The sequence below is a fragment of the Bubalus kerabau genome, chromosome 20 (genome assembly GCF_029407905.1).
Source record: "Bubalus kerabau isolate K-KA32 ecotype Philippines breed swamp buffalo chromosome 20, PCC_UOA_SB_1v2, whole genome shotgun sequence".
Classification (NCBI taxonomy): Eukaryota; Metazoa; Chordata; class Mammalia; order Artiodactyla; family Bovidae; genus Bubalus; species Bubalus kerabau.
In genome coordinates, this window is record NC_073643.1 from 60,951,513 (window position 1) to 60,974,959 (window position 23,447).

Sequence of the window (23,447 nt, forward strand, 5' to 3'; positions counted from 1 at the left end):
TCCCCAGCGCTGTGACCTCGGACACGCCAGCCAACCCCTCTGCTGGGAGAAGGAGAAACAGCTCTTAGGTCGGAGGAAGGGTATCAGGTGTGGATGAGAAAAACGCACAGCACAGTGACGAGAGCCCAGGCAGCGCTCAGTGAATGCCGGTGCACTGGTTCCAACCTGCACTGAGTGCAGAGCTGAGTACACAGCGGAGTCCAGAAGGCAGCGAGCGCGGCGGGAACTCAGAGCCGGCCACTGCGCACCCCGTTTCCAGACGCTGGCTGCCAGCTGTGCTCCACGAAAAGAAATGGCAAGGGCTAGAACGGCCAGTGCCTGCAGGGCAGGGTTAGAGGGAGGGCCCCGTGCCCCTGAGAGCAGGGCTCTCCGCAGCTCCGCTCAGTGTGGGGATGGGAGGCAAACTGGAGGCGGTGAGCAGGCCCCACAGCCAAGCCCGGGGCAGGCTGTCTCAACCCCCCAGTTCCTTCTACGCAGCGCCCACCCGTGCTAGTCAGGAGTGGGACTAGACGAGTCACGCCAGGCCTCCTTCCTGTAGCGTTTTCTCCATCACATCCAGGCTGGCGCTGGCTTTTCCTACCTGCAGTGAGAGGTTCAGCCCCAGCATCTCCAATCACCCATGAGACCGCCAGCCCCACCGGCCTCCCGAGGGACTGCCTTGACCAAAGTTGAAGCGTCTCACCAGGAGGTCTGGGGCTGAATAGGGGCGGAGATCAGAGTGTGATGGCTGGGACACGCTTCAGATGCAAAGGGCAGGTTAAGGAAAGGACTGAAAAGAAGATGACTTTGCAAAGAAATACACCGATTCTCAGAGTTCAGTAAGTTTCACTTTGCATCAAGCGCTCTTTCCTAACATCAGAAAGATGACATAAGAAGCACGCCCCACCCTCGCTGCCCCCACGACAGCTCGCGTTCCCTCCTCTCGGTTCTGCTCACAGGTAGCAGGCGGCCCCGAGTGCCCTTCCTCCCTGCACACCCCATCACAGGCCTGGGGACCCACCTGAGGCGCATCCGGGAGGCCCCTCCAAGCTCGTGTGGCCCTGCACACAGGCTGGAACTGTCTCTCCCATGGTACTACTGGTCAGCCACTGTCTCAGTGTCTGATATTTCTCTGACTGCACTAAGCATTTAAACAGTCGTTCCTACCTTCTGTTTGACATACCAAAACTCTAGGGAAAACAGTGCCCTAGACAATACCTCTGAGCTTCCACCCATGGGGTCCTTTTCTGGGACACCGCAATGCCCGCTGGGTGGAGGTCTTGTAGGCGCTCAGGCTCCTGAGACCCTTGCCAGCCACACGGAGCTGAGGACCAAATGGCCAGTCCACACAGCAGGCAGCCCAGGCACAGGGAGGCGGCCTGGCCTCAACACCGACTCTGAGAGCCCTCATTCCTGGGGGCTCCCCACAAGAGACATGTCCAGCACAGGAGCCACTGTGCTCCACGGAGCCCAAGGCTGGGGGCCCATCGGGTACGCCCAGCCCCTCCCCACCCATCAGATGCCATCACGAAGCCAGACACATGACCACAAGCAAGCTTCCCACAACAGAGGCGCTCATGTGCCTTCAACAGGGTTCCCAGGCAAAGGGGTAGAAAGTCAATGAAAGGTCAAATTCTTACTCAGGGGAAAGGTTTCTGTCCATCTTAACCCAAGATGTTTAAGAATGGGATTACTGAGATTAAGAATGGGATTAACTGTTTAAGACTGGGATTACTGAGTCAAAAGTATAAAGCACTTTTATGACTTGTGCTGATTCACTTTTCTGAAGGAGCTTCCAAATGCAACTTCAACCACTGCTGCAGAGGTTAACAGAAATAGGGTCTAAATGAGAAAAATTTTACTGAGACAAAGAAAATCAGAATAAATGAAGAGATATCTCCTACAGGAAGCCTTGCCATAAAGATAAAAGTTCTTCCCTATTTAAATAACTGCAAGGATTTGGGGGGATGTGATGAAGTCATTCTGTCTTTCTTACTAGAAAATGATCAAGAATCCCTCCCAATCCTTTCAAAACAGAGTAGTGACAGTGAGCTGGCCTAACCGTCTTGGAAAGTACGCCATCAACACAGAGTACTAACAGGACGGGCTGGAGCTCCAGCAACAGAACTCAGCAGTGCAGGCTGACCCCACTTGGTGGTGAGAGCCAGGCTGACACCCCTACAGCTCGTCTTCCCAAACAGACTCCCCAGCAGAGCAGAGGCGCAAACGCAAGGGACACACAGATCAGAAGGCCTCTCCTGGAGGGCGGCTCACAAATGACTTTCTTTTCTTCATATTCACTTACTGTCATCTTTCCAGGGGCAAACGACCTTCAAACTCAAAAGGCCGCTTCCATTTTGGAGGAAAACGTTCACTGTTGACCTTCCGGTCAGTTCTGCTTCCAAGAGCATTCCTGTCCTGCAGGACACGCGCCCCCGCGCGCACCAAGTCAACAGGCTAGAGGGGTCACGGTCAGGGCCAGCCCAGAGGGTGCCACCGGCTTCACACTGGCAACCGCTAAGAGCTACGCTTTTGTACATCATGTTCTCTGGGATCGGAGCGCAGGACGCTTGTTTCTAGAAAACAGCGAAGGAAAAAGCAAAACCAAAGCAACCCTGGACTCTGCCCCAAGGAGCAGCGCCTCCAGAACCCTCACTGGCAGCACCTGCTTTCTCTCACCCTCTTCCAGCACCGTCTCCACGGACTTCTGGAGACACAAACTGCTCTGAAAAACCCTACAGAGTTCAAGTGTCCCCAGGGCCTGGGACCGGGCGTGGAGAGGACACCCAGCAGCCCAGGAGTCTCTCCCAGAGCCTTTCTAGAAGAAGGGATACTCACAGCACATCCCCTTCCTTCTGTCCTCAAATCCAGCATGGTCAGTGTACATCACTGTTCCACGTGCTGCATGGATTCCTTCCCCCAGGGACACTGTTTCTCAGGTGGGAAATCAAAAGCTAGACTCCCCCCCACACACAAACCTGGAGTCACTGCTCTCCTCACCTTTGAAGCTGAGCAGCCAACTGGCCATAAAAGCAGAGCCACAAGCAGGCAGAACCATCAGGAAAACATCGTGACCCAGCCCAGACTGTGGGCTGGGCAGGGCCAGTGAGGACAGCAAGGGACTGCCAGAGGAGGTGGGCGGGGCCCGGGGACACAGGGCCGGGGAGGGGAGGAGCAGGAAGCCGGGCCACCTCCACCTCTGCCGCCAGCCCGAGGGCGGCCCCTCAACCAAGGAACTGCCCCCGTGCCGGCCACGCGGGGGCGCAGCCTGCGCTGAGTCCTCGGGGTTTATGCAACTTGAAACCCAGGGTCCACTGATCATACAGCCTGTGTGCTCCAAGCAAGCCTTCCGCTGTGATGGTGTCAGCCAACGGGCTGCTGCTCTGATGTCCCATTTAAAGCACCCCAGGGGAAACGCAGCAGGCAAGAGCTCCCAGAAGGCTTCAAGAGGACACTGGGAGGCCCGAGAAGACACAGGAGACACACGAGCGAGAGCAGCACACCGCTGAGCTGCGCGGGCACTTCAAGGGCAGTGACCTCAGCTGCAGAGTGAGACAAGCTCTGCTCCAGGAGACGATGAGCCTGGACTGGAAGGAGAAAAGGGACCAGGATGTCCCAGGCAGGACAACCCGCTGACCCCCCAACACTGCCCCCAACACGCCCCGTCCCCCCCAGTGCTCCTTCAAAGGTGTGCCTGCCACTCCACACTGCCCCCCCAGGTGCCCTGTGCACATGAGGACGGGGGACAATCCCGGAGACGGACCTGAGAGTGCAGGTCCAGGGGCGGCCCCGAGCGCCGCCTCCTAGGCTTGGCCCGCAGTGACGTGCCAAGCTCCCCACACAAGCACAAGGTCAGCACTCTCTGAGATGAGGACTTCTAAACCCCCGCCCACTGCTCACCAGGAAAGGCCTGGCTGGCATTCTCACCAGGGCACATTCTCTGGAGCCGCCGCAGCATCAACTTACATCATGAGGGAGCTAACGCTGTGGGGCGGGGCCTGCCTGGTATGGGGCGGGGCCTGCCTGGTATGGGGCGGGGCCTGCCTGGTATGGGGCGGGGCCTCTAGCTGCAGAGCACAGACTCTCTAGCAGTGGTGTAGGCTCAGTTTTTGCACCACGTGGGATCTGTTGCCCGACCAGAAACTGAATCTGCACTCCCTGCCCTGAAAGGCGGATTCTTAGCCACTGGAGAAGTCCCTATGAGGGCTTTTCTAACAGTGTGAAACACGTACCTAGTCAACCAGTCGGAGAAGGCAATGGCACATCACTCCAGTACTCTTGCCTGGAAACTCCCATGGATGGAGGAGCCTGGTGGGCTGCAGTCCTGGGGTCGCTAAGAGCCGGACACGACTGAGCGACTTCCCTTTCACTTTTCACTTTCATGCATTGGAGAAGGAAATGGCAACTCACTCCAGTGTTCCTGCCTGGAGAATCCCAGGGACGGGGGAGCCTGGTGGGCTGCCATCTATGGGGTCGCGCAGAGTCGGACACGACTGACACGACTTAGCAGCAGCAGCAGCAACCAGTATTCCTAGTATTATCACGTCACCTTCCACATCTCATCACCCCACCTCACACTGGCTCTCTGGCTCTGCTACACTAGCACGTTAACTCACACAGGTGTGTCTGAGGTCCTAGTCAAACATCTAAGACAAACCACAGCTTCATTTACGTGTATCCTGAAGTCACTGTACAAACCGGGACTGCGTCAACACCAGCAAACGCTGCGGTGGAGGTGTGTCACCGACGGAAGACGCACGCTCGGCGCCAGGGAAGGAAAAGCACAGCTGACACGCGGGCACTCGGTGACTACCCACTCGGGTTTTCGCCTCCGCGTCTACGGTTCTGCGGTAACAGTTTAGGCCCATGAGTGCGACAAGTGTGGCTCCCCGCTCTCGAGATCCTAACCCAGGCTGATCAGACGACCTCAGACTACGGCACCCTACGTCCTGACACCCTCCTCCATGCCTCATACTTAACCACGTCCACTCACAAGTCCCTGTCTCTTTCAGGAACACTGGTCACTAACCACGACCTAGGGTAGCAAGCACACCCACTTTGGCTCAGACACTTTTTCCTCAAGGACTCTTGCAGGAACCATAGTGACTGAGGTATGCCACAAGGTTAGACTGACTCCTAAACAACTCCTTCCCGACCATTTCTGAGTCAAGATGCCAAAATTAAAAAAAAAAAACCCAGTCAGCTAAGTGACAGTCTGTCTCCACACTTGGCAATTTTTAAGGCTCCACATCACCCAGAGCACAGAATGCAGAGTATCACACATGTGGTCAGGTTAGATGCTGACAAGTTAACACCACCGGCCATGGGTCTATGACCTGGAGTTCAGACAGGGAGGCCCAGGTCACGCGGTACACCACCACCACCAGGACAGCAGTCAGAGAGGCAGGGCACATTTCACCAGCGAAGAGGAACGGTAGGAACCGGGGAAGACAGACCCTGTCAGCACCCACGGGGGCACCGAGCCAGCGGAGCGCGCCGCTAGGCCGGCAGCACCCTCCCTGAGCCGAGGCCAGGCCCCGTCAGGGCCCCGTCTCCTCTGGCCCACAGGCCCAAGCAGGACTCGCCCCGCCGGCGGCGCCCCCTCCTCAGTGGAGGGCTCTCAGTGGCCGCTGGGACCCTGGAAGGACCCAAGGGCCCCTCCGTTCTGAAGCTGCTCCAGCTCAGGACTGGCTTGTCTCTCCCACACCATGAACTTCAGTTCCCCGTGCCCACTGTCACACCACCACGATCCCGCCACCGCTTCAGGGAACAAGATCACAGGACTACACACCTGCAGGTACACGGCATTTACCGCTTTGGCGTGAAGTGGGGCGCTACCCCCAGGGAAAAACAGGTTAGAGCAGCAACTCTCGCCCAACGTTTGGGGTCACAGGCTCCGAACCTCGAGCACTGCCTGCTGCCAAGTCAGATATCAGGAATACAGGAGTCCCAGGAGCCCCACGCTTGGTCCCAGGGCCACTGTCCTCAGAACAGACCCCTGGAGAAAAGACCACATTTCATATCAAGTCATCAAAGTACATTAAACCAAATACGTAACCGCTGGGGCTTTAATTCACAAAGCCTCCTCAACAAAACATTTTTAAACAAGTGTTCAAAAGTTTCAGTATTAAATGAAAAAGTAGCCCAATTTAGCATTATGAACTCATATTCTGTAAGGAGACTTACAGCTAAAAGGGTGGGATGCCTCCTGTGGTGAACGGTGCACAACTCGGAGCCCAGATTCCAGAGCACCCTGGGGCTGTCACTCCAGGCCTTCACTGTCCCTGACCAGCTGAACGTGTAGAAACGATGGCAGAACAAATGATTCTCAGACACACAAGTGGATTCTATCGGAACAAGCTTGTCATGTGGAAAAGCCAGTTTTGTGGCCAGCTGCAGGTTCCTTACAACACGGCTGACCTCCATGTGCATCTGCTCTTCGTTCATTCCACAAATGACAGCCATGGTATTATCTTTTCTTGAAAATTGTCTTTAACAATGCCCATCACCTAGGGACTTCCCTTGGTCCAGTGGATAAGACTCCAAGCTTCCACTGCAAGGGGCACAGGTTCAATCCCTGGTCAGAGAACTAAGATTTCCCACAGGCCACACGATCAAAAACAAACAACAAAAAAGCCCCCAATATCCACCCCAAACAAGGCTACTCTGATGCCTGTCTCTGAAGAGTAATTCTGTTAAAGTACTAATTGCGGTCGTTCTTTGGTTGCTAAGCTACATCTCACTCTCTGCGAGCCCATGGACTGTAGCACGCCAGGCCTCCCTGCCCTTCACCATCTCCCGAAGTTCGCTCAGACTCATGTCCATCAAGTTGGTGATGCCATCCATCCATCTCATCCTCTGTCCTCCCTTTCTCCTCCCGCCTCCAATCTTTCCCAGCAACAGGGTCTTTTCCAATGAGTTGGCTCTTTGCATCAGGTGGACAAAGTACTGGAGCTTCAGCTTCAGCATCAGTCCTTCTAATGAATACTCAGGGTTGATTTCCTTTGGGATTGACTGGTTTGATCTCCTTGCTGTCCAAGGGACTCTCAAGAGTATTCTCCAGCACCAAAATTCAAATGCACCAGTTCTTCAGCACTCAGCCTTCTTTATGGTCCAACTCTCACATCCATACATGACTACTGGAAAAACCATAGCCTTGACTATATGGACCTTTGTTGGCAAAGTGAGGTCTCTACTTTTTAATATGCTATCTAGATTTGTCATATCTTTCCTTCCAAGGAGTAAGCATCTTTTATTTCATGATTGTAATCACTGTTTGAAGTGATATTAAGACCCCAAAAAAGAAAATCTGTCACTGTTTCCACTTTCTTGCCTTCTATTTGCCATGAAGTGATGGGACTCGATGCCATGATCTTAGTATTTTGAATGCTGAGTTTCCCGCCAGGCTTTTGCTCTCATCAAGAGGCTCTTTAGTTCCTCTTCACTTTCTGCTATTAACATGCTTATCTGCGTATCTGAGGTTGATATTTCTCCTGGTAGTCTTGATTCCACCATGTGAAATATCCAGCCTGGCATTTCACGTGATTACTCTGCAAGGGTGACAATATACAGTCTTGACATATTTCTTTTTCAATTTGGAACCAGACCATTGTTTCATGTCCGGTTCTAACAGTTGCTTCTTGCTTCTTGACCCACATAGAGGAGTCTCAGGAGACAGGTAAGGTGGTCTGGTATTCCCATCTCTTTAAGAATTTTCCCCAGTTTGTTGTAATCGGCACAAAGGCTTTACCGCAGGCTTTCTCTATGATCCAACGAATATTTGCAATTTGATCTCTGGTTCCTCTGCCTTTTCTAAATCCTGCTTGTACATCTGGAAGTTCCTGGTTCACCTACGGCTGAAGCCTAGCTTAAAGGATTTTGAGCACCACCTTGCCAGCGTGTGAAACGAGTGCCACTGTACAACAGTCTGAACTTTCCAGCGCTGTCATCTTTGGGATTGGAATGAAAACCGACACTTTCCAGTTCTATGGCCACTGCTGAGTCTTCCAAATTTGTAACACTTTTATATTGAGTGCAACACTTTAACAGCATGATCTTTAAGGATTTTAAACAGTTCAGCTGGAATTTCATTATCTCCACTGGCTTTGTTGGTAGTGATGCTTACAAAGGCCTACTTGACTTTACGCTCCAGGATGTCTGGCTCTAGGTGAGTGACCACACCGTTGCAGTTATCCCAGTCACGAGGTTTTTTGTAGAGCTGCTTCTGTGTATCTTGCCGCCTCTTCTTTATCTCTTCTGCTTCCGTCAGGTGCACACCGTCTCTGTCCTTTACCGCGCTTAGTCTTCCATGGAAAGTCCCCTTGATAGCTACAATCTTCCTGAAGAGGGATCTAGCCTTTCCTAGTCTGTTGCCGTCCTCTACTTCTCTACACTGTTCAGTGAAGAAGGCGCTCCTTGCTATTCTCTGGAACTTTGCACTCAGTTAAGTATGTACCAGTTAGGACTCTCCAGAGACAGAACCATGGATCCAAGGATGAAGGAACAGAAGCTAATTCTCCTGCTGGCACCGTGTAAGAGCCTATGTTTTTGCCAGTTAAAGTGAGATTTCAAATGTGTTGTTAAAAATAAACTTGACATACATGAGATTCCCGTTTCTGTAAGGATGTATAAGATCATGGAATGCACACGTGAAATGTAGCATTTAGACTAGTGAGGAGATTCTCACAAGATTATGGAGGCTGAGATGCCCCACGATCGGCAGTCTGAAGGCCTGGGAACCAAGCAAGCTGGTGTCAGATCTGAGCTGAGCGGGGGTTGGGGGCGTGGGCTGGGAAAACCTCCAACCGGGAGAGAATTCTCCCCCTCGGCGAGCCTCCCAGGCCTGGACGAGAGCAGCGTGCCCTGCTCAGCCCTCACGCCCAGCTGTGCGCCTCACCCAGCAACACAGCACGGACGCCCTGGAAGCAAGCATTAGCTACCCCTGGGGCCCTGCCGGCCAGTGACGCACAGAATCACCAGCATACCAGGCAGGTGTGAAAGCCCCACAGAGCTCAGGGATCGGGCACGTGTTCAGCTCCTCTGACTGAGGAAGTTCGAAGCGTCCAAACACTCTGCCTCCATTACAAAGGCTACTATCTGAAGGTTGTTACTCAAGTTTACTTTACAGGGATTCAAAAGCAGTGTGTGCAAGATCTGGCAAAACACAGATCCACCTGCCTCACAAGATCACTGACGGCCAGCTTGCTTCAGGTAACATTTAGGAAAATCACTGCTAAACACTAACTCAGGGTGGAAACGCGCCAGTAGCCCACTAGAAAGGAGAAGAACCGAACGTCCCATCGCCAGGTCAGGTGTGGGTGCTTCTCCGCAGATCCACACAGCGCTGCCAGGCACACGCCGCATGCAGACCACGGTCCTTCTCCTCAGTCAGGACAGCTGCTCAAGAGCAGAGCTCACAGCTTCCCTGGCCGGCGCTGTGACCACTGGGGATGGAAACACGAAATCACATCTCGAGGTCAGAGATCTGCCAGCTGAGATGCCGTCTGGCTCTTATTTGTGAGAAAGACAGTGTCTGAAGCGAGGACACTCATCTCAGTGTGCACATCTGTAAGAGCCTCACCCGTGGAGCAGCCATCATGACTGTTTCCAGGACCTTTCCGCCAGGGCCAGCAGGAACCCTGTGCGGATTATGTATGCAGCAGCCCCCCCTCGCCTGCCCCCAGCCCTGGCTTCTGTCTTGGAATTGGCTTCCTCCAAACAGCGCTCGTGCACCGGGTCCTACAATATCTGTCCTTTCCTGTCTGGCTTATCTCACTTGGCATGTTTTCAAGGCCTGTCCACCTTGCGGCCCACACTGGAACTTCATTCCTTTACATGGTGAATAATACACCCCTCTATCTAGATACTGTCTTTCGCTTATCTATTTCACCAACGGACGGGCACACATGGTCTTTCTACCCCCCGACTGCTGTGAATAACTCTGCCATAAACCATAGTGTATGAGTATCTGCTGGAGATCCTGATTTCAAATCTGGTGGGTAGATGCACCTAAGTGCCAGGACATACGGTAATTTTCTGTAATCTGCGCACTGCTCTCCATACAACTCCAGCATTTTACATTCCTACTAGCAATATGCGAGGGTCCCAATTTCTGTAATTCTCACCAACACGTTTTTTTTTTTTAAATAAAGAGCCAGGCTTCCGTTGTGGCTCGGTGGTAAAAAATCCACCTGCCAATGCAAGAGACACAGGTTTGATCCCTGGTCCAGGAAGATCCCACGTGCTTTGGAACAACTAAGCCCATGCGCCACACCTACCGAGCCTGCGCTTTTAGAGCATGCAAACTGCAGCTACCGCAGCTCAAGCGCCCTAGAGCCCGGGCTCCGCAACGAGAAGCACTGCAGTAAGCCCACACAGGGCAACCAGAGGGGAGCCCTTGTTCGCCACAACTAGAGACGGCCTGAGCAGCAACGAAGACCCAGCACGGCCATAAATAAATAAGTCATAAAGTTACTTCGGGCAGGGGAAAACAAGAGCCACCATAGTCCACGTAAAGCGCATGTCACCGTCCTGAGTGCCCAATAGCTAGTGGTGCTGGGTGTTTATGGTTTGTGTGGATCAGCCGTTTCCACGTCTTTTTCGGAGAAATGTCTACTCCGATCCTGAACCATCTATGATCAAATTGCTTGTCTGCTGTTGAGTTGTTCAAACTGTAAATATGTATTCTGAATGTCAGGCTTATCAGATGTACAATCTGTAAGTATCTTCCCCATTCTGTAGGTTGTCTTTTTACTCCCCTAACACTGTGCTTGGAAACACAAAAGATCTCATTTTGATGAAGCCGAGGTTATCTGTTTCCTCTGCTGCTGCAGGTGCCCTTGGTGTCTCAGCCACATCACCGAGTCCAGCACCAGGGATCTCGCCCTGTTTACTTCTCAGAGTCTCACAGCTCTAAGTCTTTTTTTTTTTTTTTTGCAGCACTGAGCAGCATTGTGGGATCTTGGTTCCCTGACCGGGGATCAAGTCTCCCACAGTGGAAGCGTAGAGTCTTAAACCACTGGACCACCAAGGAAGTCCCTCACTTTTTTACTTTTACCTCTTAAGATTGAGATATTTGAGACTGAAATTCAAGACATGACACCATAAAACTCCCAGGAGAAAATGGAGACAAAACATTCTCTGACTAAGTCATTCCGATGCTTTCTTACCTTAGGTCAGTCTCCCACAGCAATAGAAATAAAAACTGAAATAAACAAATGGGAACTAATCAAACTTACAAGCTTTTGCACAGAAAAGGAAAACATAAACAAAGGGAAAAATCTACAGAATGGGAGAAAATATCTGCAAACGATATGACTGACAAGGGTCTAACTTCCAAAATAGACAAACAGCTCACACAACTCAGTAACAGCAACAACAAAACACGACAAACGGCCACAGAGCAACCAAGCCCACGCACCGTAACCAGAGTGCGCGCCTCGCAATGAAAAGGTCCGGCATGACGAAATGAACACCCCCACACCACAAATAAGATCTGACACAGCCGAATAAACTTAAAAAAAAAAAATGGGTAAAAGACCTAAACAGACATTTCTCCAAAGAAATACAGGTAGCCAACAGGCACATAAAAATATGCTCAATATCACTAATGTTTCAAGAAATGCAATTCAAAACTACAACGAGATACTGCCTTACACTGGTCAGAATGGCCATGATTAAAAAGTATGCAAATAATAAATGCTGGAGAGGGTGTGGAGAAAAGGGAGCCCTCCTACACGCTTGGTAGGAACTGATCGACACGCTGGTGCAGCCACTAGGAGAGTTCCTCAAAAACTAAAACTAGCGTTGTCATATGATCCAGCAGTCCCACTCCTGGGCAGATATCCAGACAGACTCTAATTCTGAAAGACACACGCAGCCCAGGGCCCACAGCGGCACCGTCCCAGCAGTCAGGATCTGGAAACACTCAGACGTCCAGTGGCGGACGAATGGACAGAGCAGCCGCGGCGCACATGCGCAATGGAGCACGACAGCGGCGCAGGAAACAGCGCCACCGTGCGCGGCGACGGAGGCGACACCGAGCGAACCGCCAGGACACACCCACTTCCACTCACACGGGAAACCCAAAACAGGACACCCACAAACCCGGTTATGAAACAGACTCACGGACAGAGAAAACAGAGGTGTCTCTGTGGTTACCACGAGGAAGGAAGGTGGGGGGTGGACTGGGAGGTTAGGATGAGCAGAGGCAAACCGTTACCCACGGGACGGGCAACACGGCCCGACCGTGCAGCACAGGGAGCGATCCACTCAACACCCTACGGTAAACCGCGGAAGAGAACAGGAAAAAGAATACAATGCACAACGGAGTCACCTGCTCCACAGCAGAAGGCAAAACAACGCGGTAAATCAACTATTCTTCAGTGAAAAGAAGCTTTAGGTCTCTGGTTTAATTTTGTGTATGACGACAGGTCCAGGTCCAAATCCTCCTGCAGGCAGACATTTTCCCGGCACCATCAGTCACAGAAGGCACTGCTTTCACCACTGAATGCACTTGGCATCTTTGCCAAAGGTCAGTTCACCTTGAATGTGAAGATTACTGTCTGGGCTTACCAGTCTGTTCTGCTGGTTTACATGCGTATCGTATTCCAGTATCAAACTGTTCTAATTACCACAGAGATTTGCAGTTTCAAAATCTCAAAGTGGGAGACCTCCAACTTAGGAGTTTTCAAAATTACTTGACTACTGAGGGTCCCGTGGCTTTCAGGACAGGTTTTTCTATTTCTGCAAAAAAAAAAAAAAAGTCATTGGGAATTTTTACAAGGACTGCCTTGAATCTGTAGATGGTTTCCCAACAATATTAATTTTTCTAATCCATAAATGAGATGTCTTTCCAGTTACTTACATCTTTAACTTCTCTCAGCAACATTTATAGTTTTTCATTTAGAAGTCTTTTTCATTTACTAAGTTAAAATATATTCCTAGGTATTTTATTCCTTTTGATGCTACTGTACATGGAACTGTTTCCTTAATTTCTTTTTGAGATTCTATCCTGAAATTTGTTGAATTAGTTTATTAGCTTTAAGAGATTTTAGTTAATTTCGGGGTATGAACTCTGTGTAAGGTACTCCACACGTAAGATCACATATCTCTTTCCTGTCCAGTCTGGATGTCTTTTCTTTTTCTTGCTGAACTGCTCTGGCTGGAACTTTCAGGACTGTTTTGAAGAGAGGTGGTAAAGTGGGCATCCGTGCCTTGTTCCTGATCTTAGAAGACAAAGTGTGTCCTTCGCCACTGTACATGATACTCACCGTGGGTGTGCCACATACGACCTTCATTATGTGGAAATCATTCCTCCTATTTCCAGTATTTCTAGTGTTTTCATCCGGAAAGGGTGCTGTCTTCTACATCAGCTGAGATGATGTTTTTCCCCTTTCATTCTGTTAATGTGGTGTATTAATGATTGCTATTTGGTTGTGGAACCAACCTAACATTCCAAGGAAGAAATCCAACCAAGGAATAAATCCCACTTGGTCATGGTACATAAATCCTTTTAACAGACTGCCGAATTAAAATTTTACAGGTATTCTGTTAAGGACTTTTGTACCACTGTTCATAAGAGATATTGACTGACACTTTCCTTCTTTTGTAGTGTCTGTCTGACTTTAGTATGAGAGCAATGCTGGCCTCCTTGGTGACTCAGATGGTAAAGAATCTGCCTGTAATGCAGGAGACCTGAATTCAATTTCTGGGTCAGGAAGATCCCCTGGAGAAGACAATAGCTACCCACTCCAGTATCCTCGCCTAGAAAATCCCATGGGCAGAGGAGTCTGAAGGGCAACAGTCCACGGGTCGCAAAGAGCTGGACACGACTGAGTCACCAACGCTTTCACTTCACTGTCAGTACTGGCCTCACTGAATGAGTTAAGAATTGTCTTCCCCTCGAAATTACAGAGTTTGGGATGAACATGTACACAGGGCTATATTTACAATGGATAACCAACAAGGATCTACTGCAAAGCACAGGGAACTCCGCTCAGTGTCATGTGGCAGCCTGGATGGGAGTGGAGTTTGGGGGAGAAGGGATACGTGCATCCGTGTGGCTGGGGCCCTTCGCCGCTCACCTGAAACTATCTCAACATTGTTAACAGGCTGTACCCCAATACAAAACAAAGTTACAACAAAAAGAAGCAACGCTCTCCCCTCTTCAGTATCTGGGAAGAATTTGCAAACTGGTGTTAGTTCTTCACCCGTGAGAACTCACCAGTGAAGCCGTTAGACCCAGGGCGCCTGTGTGTCTGGAAGCTTTCGGTAACGGACTCCATCTCCTAGCCTGACAAAAGCGCGGCCCCTATTCTCTATTTGGTTTGGCAGTTCGTGTATTTCTAGGAATGTGTCACCCAGGCTATGCAGTTCATTCTCGTACAAGTGTTCCTAGTCAGAATCTTTATTCATATGAACCTTTAAAAAATTCTCAATCTAAAGGATTTTCTGCTCTAACCTGGATTATTTCCTTCCCTTTTAAGCTTCGGGTTTACACTGTTCTTCTAGTTCCTCAGGACGTGCAGTTAGGTTGTTGATTTGAGATCTTTTTAACGTCAGCATGCACGGCTGTAATTTCCCCTCAGTACTTCTGTGCTGGGCCCTGTACGTTTTACTATTTGTGTTTGCAGGGTCATTGCTCCCAGACCAGGGACTGAACCTAGGCTCCCAGAAGCAAAAGCGCTGAGTCCTAACCGCTGCCAGTGAGTTCCCCATCCCTAAACATTTTAAGATTTCTCTTGTGATTGCTTCTTTGGCCCAGTAGTTCTCTAAGAATGTGTTGTTTACCATCTATGGTATCTGTGGATTTTCTAGTTTTCCTCTTGTTACTGACTTCTAACTTTCTCTCATTGTGGTCCGAGAGGTACTTTGGGGGACTTCCCTGGCGATCGGTGGTTAAGACCTTGCTTTCCAGCACAGGGGGTGCACATTCCACCCCTGGTTGGGGAGCGAATATCCCACATGCCTCAAGGCCGAGAAATCAAACATAAAACAGAAACAATAACTGTAACAAATTCAATAAAGACTTCAAAGTGCTCGACATCACAAGAAGAAAGAAAGGTACTTTGTATGACAACCTACTTTTTAAAACCTTCCGAGACTTACTATAGCTCAACGTGTATCCTATCGTGGAGAACGAGCGTGTCCACTTGAGCAGAACGTGTGTCCTGGTGGCGGGGGGCAGAGACCCGTGCCTGCTGCACGCGGCCCGTTTACTGAGTCGTTCACGTTGTCCTCTCTCTCGTATCTGCTGTCGGGGTCCATCCCCTGTCAGCGTTATTGTCAAACTTCTCTCCCTTCAGCCCTGTTCATTTGTGCCTCATGTATTTTGATGGCTGTGGAATGGTGTGTAAACGTTTATCACTGCTTTACCTTCCTGCTGTACCGAATTGTCTACTAACGTGTTCTGTCTTGTAAGCTCTCTGACGTGAAGCGTATTCGCCTCAGATGAGTACACGTGCCATCTCTTTTGGTTACTATTTGCATGAGTCCTTTCCACATCCTTTTATATTGAACATTTCTCTGTCTTTGGCTCCAAAGTCAGTGTCTTGTGGAGAGCAAGTAAATGGCTCTTTTTCTACCCAAACTGCCAATCTGTCTTTTGACTGGCGGGTTCCGTGCATTTAGTTAAAGGGATCACGGATAGGGAAGTGCTCGTTTCAGCCCTCTTCCTGTTTGTTTTTCAGATGCCTCATTGCTTCTTTGTCCCTCGTTTCCTGCACAGCCATCTTCTTTTGTTATTGATTGATTCTTTATAGCAAAACACTTTTAATTCCCTTCTCATTTCCTTTTAAGTATATCCCATGGCTAACTTTTTCCTTGTAGCCATGGAATTACATTTCACATCCTAAAGCTGCAGCAGTTTAAAGGGCCAATTTACACCAGCTTAACTTCAGTAACATACAAAACTGTTTACATACAACTCGGAGCCCACGCCCTCTCACTCACAGATGTCACCACATGACATCTCTGTGCATCGCGTCCTCCCAGAAGATGAACAACTGGGTTAGTGCCTGAAATCGAGTGGAAACAATAAGGTGAGCTGCAACAGCACCAGCTTTTCTGACCGTCCGGGTGTCTCCTTTCAGCAGACCTTTACTTCTTCACGGGCTCTGGTCACTGTCCAGCACCCTCCAACCTGGAGGAAGAGCCTCAGTGCAGGCAGGTCTGTGGTGAGGAACGCGCTCGGCTCTGGCTTCTCCGGAAAGTTCTGTTTCTCTCTCAGTTCTGAAGGACAGTGTTACCCGTGACAGGCTTCCTGGTCGACAGCTTTCCCCTCTCTAGATTTTGAACACAGCAACACAGCTTCCAAGGTTTCTGACGAGAAATTTACCAATAATCTTTGATTTTCAGCTGTTTTTCTCAAAATACTTTTCATTTCACTAGTACCCTGAGAACACTTAGCTTTGTTAACAGGGTCAGCACTCTCAGCGTAGCAGCTGGCACAAGCAGGGCACCTCAGACACTGCAGGTTTGGTTCCAACCACTGCCGAACAGTGAGGCTGCACAAAACCGAGCCACACGGACTTTCTGCTGCGTGCAAGTCACGTTTACACTGTACTCTCGTCTGTTAAGTGTGCGATAGTGTTATGTCTAAGAAAACGTATGTGCCTTTATTTCAAAATCAGATCAGATCAGTCGCTCAGTCATGTCCAACTCTGCGACGCCATGAATCGCAGCACGCCAGGCCTCCCTGTCCATCACCAACTCCCAGAGTTCACTGAGACTCACATCCATCGAGGCAGTGATGCCATCCAGCCATCTCATCCTCTGTCATCCCCTTCTCCTCCTGCCCCCAATCCCTCCCAGCATCAGAGTCTTCTGCAATGAGTCAACTCTTCACATGAGGTGGCCAAAGTACTGGAGTTTCAGCTTTAGCATCATTCCCTCCAAAGAAATCCCAGGGCTGATCTCCTTCAGAATGGACTGGTTGGATCTCCTTGCAGTCCAAGGGACTCTCAAGAGTCTTCTCCAACACCACAGTTCAAAAGCATCAATTCTTCAGTGCTCAGCCTTCTTCACAGTCCAACTCTCACATCCATACATGACCACAGGAAAAACCATAGCCTTGACTGGACAGACCTTTGTTGGCAAAGTAATGTCTCTGCTTTTGAATATGCTATCTAGGTTGGTCATAACTTTCCTTCCAAGGAGTAAGCGTCTTTTAATTTCATGGCTGCAGTCACCATCTGCAGTGATTTTGGAGCCCAGAAAAATAAAGTCTGACACTGTTTCCACTGTTTCCCCATCTATTTCCCATGAAGTGATGGGACCGGATGCCATGATCGTTTTCTGAATGTTGAGCTTTAAGCCAACTTTTTCACTCTCCACTTTCACCTTTGTCAAGAGGCTTTTTATAGTTCCTCTTCACTTTCTGCCATAAGGGTGGTGTCATCTGCATGTCTGAGGTTATTGATATTTCTCCCAGCAATCTTGATTCCAGCTTGTGCTCTTTCCAGCCCAGCGTTTCTCATGATGTACTCTGCATATAAGTTAAATAAACAGGGTGACAATACACAGCCTTGACGTACTCCTTTTCCTATTTGGAACCAGTCTGTTGTTCCATGTCCAGTTCTAACTGTTGCTTCCTGACGTGCGCACAAATTTCTCAAGAGGCAGGTCAGGTGGTCTGGTATTCCCATCTCTTTTAGAATTTTCCACAGTTCATTGTGATTCACACAAATACTTCATTACTAAAATTACCAAGCACCCCCCAAGCCTTCAGGGAGTTGTAATGTTTCTGCAACAGTAACATCAACGATCACTGATCACAGATCACCATAACAAATACAACAAATAAGTTTGAAATATTTTGAGAATTACCAAAATGTGAGAGAGCTGACCTGAGCAAATGCTGTGGGAAAAAAATGGTACTGGCAGACTGGCCCCACAGGATTGCCACAAACCTGCAGTCTGAAAGAGCGCACTACTTGCTGGTGCAGTGACGCAGCGCATCGCGCGAGGCGGGCGGCTAGCACTGTCAGCGCGCTTGCGGACAGCACAGCTGGCAGGGGCCACGGCGCAGGGCCTCGCTGAGGCCTCCCTGCTGACAGGAGGCTCCTGTGGACTATTCCAAGCTCCTCGAGATCACTGGCCCATGTAGCTTCACCAAGGTGACACTGACCGACTGGCCATCAAGGACATTAAGGAACAGCAGCGGAGCTCCTCCACCTCCAAGGCACTTTTCCATGAAAGCCATGGCATGAAGGTTTGGGGGATTTAAAAATTATTATATTCATTTATTTTGGCACACAGGTTTAGTTGCTCTGTGGCATGTGGGATTTTCCCGGATCCGGGATCAAACCCAAATCTCCTGCACTGGCAGGCAGATTCCTCCCCACGGAGCCACCAGGGAAGCTCTCCTCTATTTTTCATTAAAGTGCAGCTGACGCACCACGTCGCGCGTCTCTACTGCCCGGTGCAGAGCTTCAGTCACACACACACACGTTCTTTCTCGTGCTCCTCTACCCGACAGCCCATCACAGGATGCTGAAGACAGCTCTGTGCGGCACAGAGGACGCTGTTCCCTTACCCGCCCTCTGGACGGCAGCCTGAGTCTGCCCCCAAAGCCCACGGCTCCCCGCCTCCGGCAACCACAAATCTGCGAGTCTGTTTCTCTTTCGCAGTTTCCGCTGTTCTGCTCTGACGACACCGTCTCCTCCATCCTGGGAGCCTCAGGCCTGAGCTGGGCCGCAGTTGCCTCTGGTCGCCCTTGTCAGTCCAAGCTGGCCCAGGACAGTCTAACCCACTCACACTCAGGCCGTGCTCAGTCCTCTCCAGGCGCCTCTGCCCTCACGTGGAGTTGCTTCAGCTTGCTGGCTCACTCTCCTGCCTGCTCACACGGCTCCTAACCCCTCTGTAAGCTTCCCCTCTGTAAGCTTCCCCTTTCGGCTACTGTGCGTTTCCGTCTCAGAACTGTCTGCTTCTCTAGAATTACTTTTTCTGGATACCCTCATTTTGTTCAGACACCTATCCCCAATTTCCTTTACTTCTTTGCCCGCGCTCTCCTTTGGCTCCTCGAGCACATTAACGTGCTTTGACTAGTATCCTCACGTCACCACCTCCTCTGCGAGGGTTTCCGTCAAACTCATTTTTCCTGTGAATGGCCACACATTGCTGGTTCTCTGTCAGTTCAGTTCAGTCGCTCAGACGTGTCCAACTCTTTCTGACCCCATGGACTGCAGCATGCCAGGCCTCCCTGTCCATTGCCAACTCCTGGAGCTTATTCAAACTTAAGTCCATCAAGTCAGTGATACCATCCAACCATCTCATCCTGTCATCCCCTTCTCCCGCCTTCAATCTTTCCCAGCATCAGGGTCTCTTCCAAGGAGCTAGTTCTTCCCATCAGGTGGCCAAAGCATTGGAGTTTCAGCTTCAGCATCAGTCCTCCCAATGAATATTCAGGACTGATTTTCTTTAGGATGGACTGGTTGGATCTCCTTGCATTTCTTCCTGCGGTTCTCTGTATGGTCCATAATTTTCTGTTGTTGAGAGTTTCACGGTGGTGTTCTGGAGATCTATCTCCCTCCCTCCGGGGCTGCTGCCTGCTGGGAGCTCAGCACTGGCCTGGTAGAGGGGCTGCGCTCAGGTTTCCCAACCCATCACTTTGCATAGCGTCACTGTGGTCCACGGTCTTTAAACACCTTGATCAAACTCACCCAAGCCCTCAAATCACTGATAATTCAGCAGAAAATGCCAGGTACATGCATATCCTTCCAGCATAAGGTATGACGTGGTTTGTGGTGTTGGTAAATCATCGGGATGAGTCATCCTCCCTTCAATGTAGCTCCTTCCGTAAAACTCTTGTAACCGCAGGAAAAGATGAAGGCAAAGATCCGCTCCTCTAACGGCACAGACCCCAACATCAGAATCCTGGCTCCTGGCTTTACGCTGTTCAGAACACTGGAGGTGGACCTAGCGTTAAGAGGGGCGTGGCACAGAGTCTGCCTCTCGAGTCTTTATTCCAGGGCAACTTTCCAGGGCCCGAGACTGCAACTGAAATCAATACTTCCAACTCTGCATTCTAACCCCACCCACATTAGAAACCTGAGTATTTGCTACAAGATTCCCCTTGTTTTGTCCTAAACATCTTTCTGGAAATACACATAAGAAAACACAACAATCTCTACAGGGTAAGCATTTAGCTCTCCTACCAGAAGCTTTTTCTGCAGCAGTTACTTTGTATCAGTGAGTAACCCACAGGCTACAATGTTTGAAAAACTGATGTGGTAACAGTCGGCAGATCCCATCCAACAAGTCCTTCCTCCAGTAACAACAGCCGAATGGCATCAACAACTGACCATCGGTCACCCGGGTGTGACGTGAGCACCACCAAGCAGCAGGGGAAGTGAGAGCTCCTGTCCCCAGAGGCAGGGATGGCCGGGCCCGCGGCACGCCGGCACCGCCCAGCACCGCCGCTTCCTCCTCTGCTCGGGAGCAGTGAGCCCGCTTCCTCTCAGGACTGCTGCCCGGCCCTCCCCCCCTCCCCCAAGCAAGTCAAACAGGCTTCGCTGCTTTCAGAGCCTCGACCTGACCGGGCTGGGTCGCATCACACCCCCGCTGTTCCAGCTGCAGAGCCTTTCCACCACAGGGACTGCCGCCCACTTCAACTTGGAGATGTGGATCGGCTGTGGTGAGCAACTGTGGCTGGGGCGGAAGCGAGGCCACCACAAAACTGCTTTCAGCCCCGTCACGGCACTTCTACCTGGGCTCTCAAATGCCCACACAGCTGAAAAGCGCAGCCCCCCAAGCCCGCCCCACGCTGCCTGCGCACTGCACTCAGCCCCAGCTCGCCAGACCGCCCTCTTCCAGGCTGACCACCACTTCACACTCAGTGAGGTCCAGAACCCAGGCAGCCTGCTTCCAGGCTCGACCAGGACGCCACACACGGAGGGTCTCAGGTTCCCTTCTCTCCTCCCCTCCAAGACACAGACTCAAAACACATAAATATGCCAGGCAGAATCACAGGGACCATTAATGAACATTCTAAAATGTAGTTAGGTTTATTTCTAAGGGTACAAACTCAGCTCTCACTCTGTTGAGCGATGCCTACAAACTGTCCTTTTTGTAGTGAACACTAAGCCATCAGGGGATCCACCATGGTCTCCAGGTGGAGAGACTGAGGGACATAGACTTGTTTCCAGGGCTTCCTCTGGGCCAATACAGGACACCCCTCTGGGACTCCTGGGCACCGCCCCAGCACGGCCACACCTTTTCCAGACCTGACTGCACCCCGCCCCCAAAGGACCCCTCGCCAGGCCTCTCCACTGGGCTACTGAGGGCCACCAGGCTTCCCCCTTCCCCCTCCCTAGGGACTGCGGGCACCTGCGAGTCTGGAGAGCAGGCAGGAGTTCACGTGTACAGACTTGTCAACAAGCGAGAGAAAGAGGGAAGAACTGGTTGACTAGTGCACTTTTTCCTGTCCAAAAGGTAACTTTTTACCAACTCAGACTGCTAACATTTCCTTAGGAGTCATAAAAATAAAGACTGGCCCAATGGTCTACTCTTTATCTGTGAAAATTAATTCACAAAAAGCAGCATTTTTTTTAATGCACTGAGATCCTACATGCCACCCCTGGACAAACAATAAATGAATAAAACATTCTAGAAATCCACCTGGAGAGTAGATTATGAGGTAACTGTGTCCGCTCAAACGCTGCAGGAGACCAGAGGTGGCAGAACGGGACGTGAAGAGCATGACGGACACACGTGAGCCCGGCTGCCTGCCTTCCGGGCCATCTCGCGGCGACGGGGACACACACTGGGACGGAGCCTCGCGCACAGGCGCTCAGAGCCAGGGGTTCTCCTGTCTGCACAGCAGGCACGCGACACAGGGGTTGGGCCTTCCCTCCCTCCACCAGGCCATCTGGGGAAAGGGCATCCCCTCAACCTGAGGAAAGACTGTCAGACAAACTGATCAAGGACACAGGACAAGCGGCAGGAGGAGCACCGCTTTATCAGAAGCAGACGCGTCTCTGAGCACAGCTTCAACAGAGCTCTATGAAGATGGAGAGCTACGAGCTTATCAAAAGGCATCACGAAGCAGAGAAGCCAGCAAGACAGTGGCAACGTCCTGGAGACAAAGACTGGAACAGAGCGTCTAGAAAAGACACGTGGGGGGAAGCTAGTGTGTGCGATGAAAAAATGTTTAGCTGGTGAAGAAAGGATGACAATGCAGTGAAATGCTGGAGCAAGCATGCATGTGCAAAGAACTGTCTGACATCACATCACACAGAACCTTCAACGTGCTCCGTACCAGGGAAAAAACCAGCGCAGGAAAGGAGAAGGCCAAAGCACAACACAGAACCCAGAATATGAAACACAGTAACAGGTCTGACTACTTAAACTTTCTCCAGCCAGTCCATCCTAAGGAGAGCAGTCCTGGGTGCTCATTGGAAGGACTGATGCCAAAGCTGAAGCTCCAGTACTGTGGGCACCTCATGCGAAGAGTTGACTCATTGGAAAAGACTTGATGCCGGGAGGGATTGGGGGCAGGAGGAGAAGGGGACGACAGACGATGAGATGGCTGGATGGCATCACTGACTCGATGGACGTGAGTTTGAATGAACTCCAGGAGATGGTGATGGACTGGGAGGCCTGGCATGCTGCGATTCACGGGGTCGCAAGGAGTCGGACACGACTGAGTGACTGAACTGAACGGAACACTACAAAAACGCAGCATCAACCAAACCAAGCCAAGAGAAACAAGCCAGGAACACTGTAACATAAAAAACGGACCATATTCTTCCTATACAAAAGATATTCTTAAAAACTATTATATAAAAAACATTCTTGCTATACATTAAAAAAAAAAAATCCTCACCTGGGCTTTCAAGAACAAAAGCCAAATAACAAAAGAAAAATAACTAATCCCTTTTTACAAAATTTAATCCATTAACCAATGAAACGTAAATGTTCAACAACGAGGCACCTTTAAAATTTTCCCCAGTAGTTACACTGGCAACCACTAAGAAAAGTGACGCCTATATAAATAGAACCTTCCAACTACAAACAGCTAAGTACACAACTTTCCTTGGGGCAGGATAACAACAAGTACCAAATTCTAAGGATGTACAATCACGGGATCTTAGGGACATGATCACGGAAGCGGACAGAGACAGAGACTAAACGATTCTGTTACGGAGAAGAGGCGGAAGTAACCCAGACGCCCACGGCGGATGGTTACACTCCGGTGTGGCAGTGTGGCGCGGCCGGCAGAGCGCACCCACAAGGGAAGGTGCTGTGTGCGCAGGGGGAGGCTTTCACAAGCAGCTGCAGAGCGTGTGTGCTGAGCGAGCCCAGAATGGAGGAGAGGTGTTCGTCAGGAAGCACGGGCACCCAGTAACCCAGAAGGGGGACAGAGAACCCTCCCCGAGACTCCTATGCTGCGTCTGTCATTTAGAAACAAGCCATTTAGGAAGACCTCCCCACCCAGCAGGACTGGAACGAACAGGGCTCCACAGGGG

General features: G+C 50.6%; 1 protein-coding gene across 1 annotated transcript in view; it reads right to left on the minus strand.

The window, feature by feature from the left end:
* Window positions 1-23,447, minus strand: part of RAB7A (RAB7A, member RAS oncogene family) — a 45,411-nt gene that overhangs the window by 12,168 nt on the left and 9,796 nt on the right. The gene's annotated exons all lie outside the window — the stretch shown is intronic.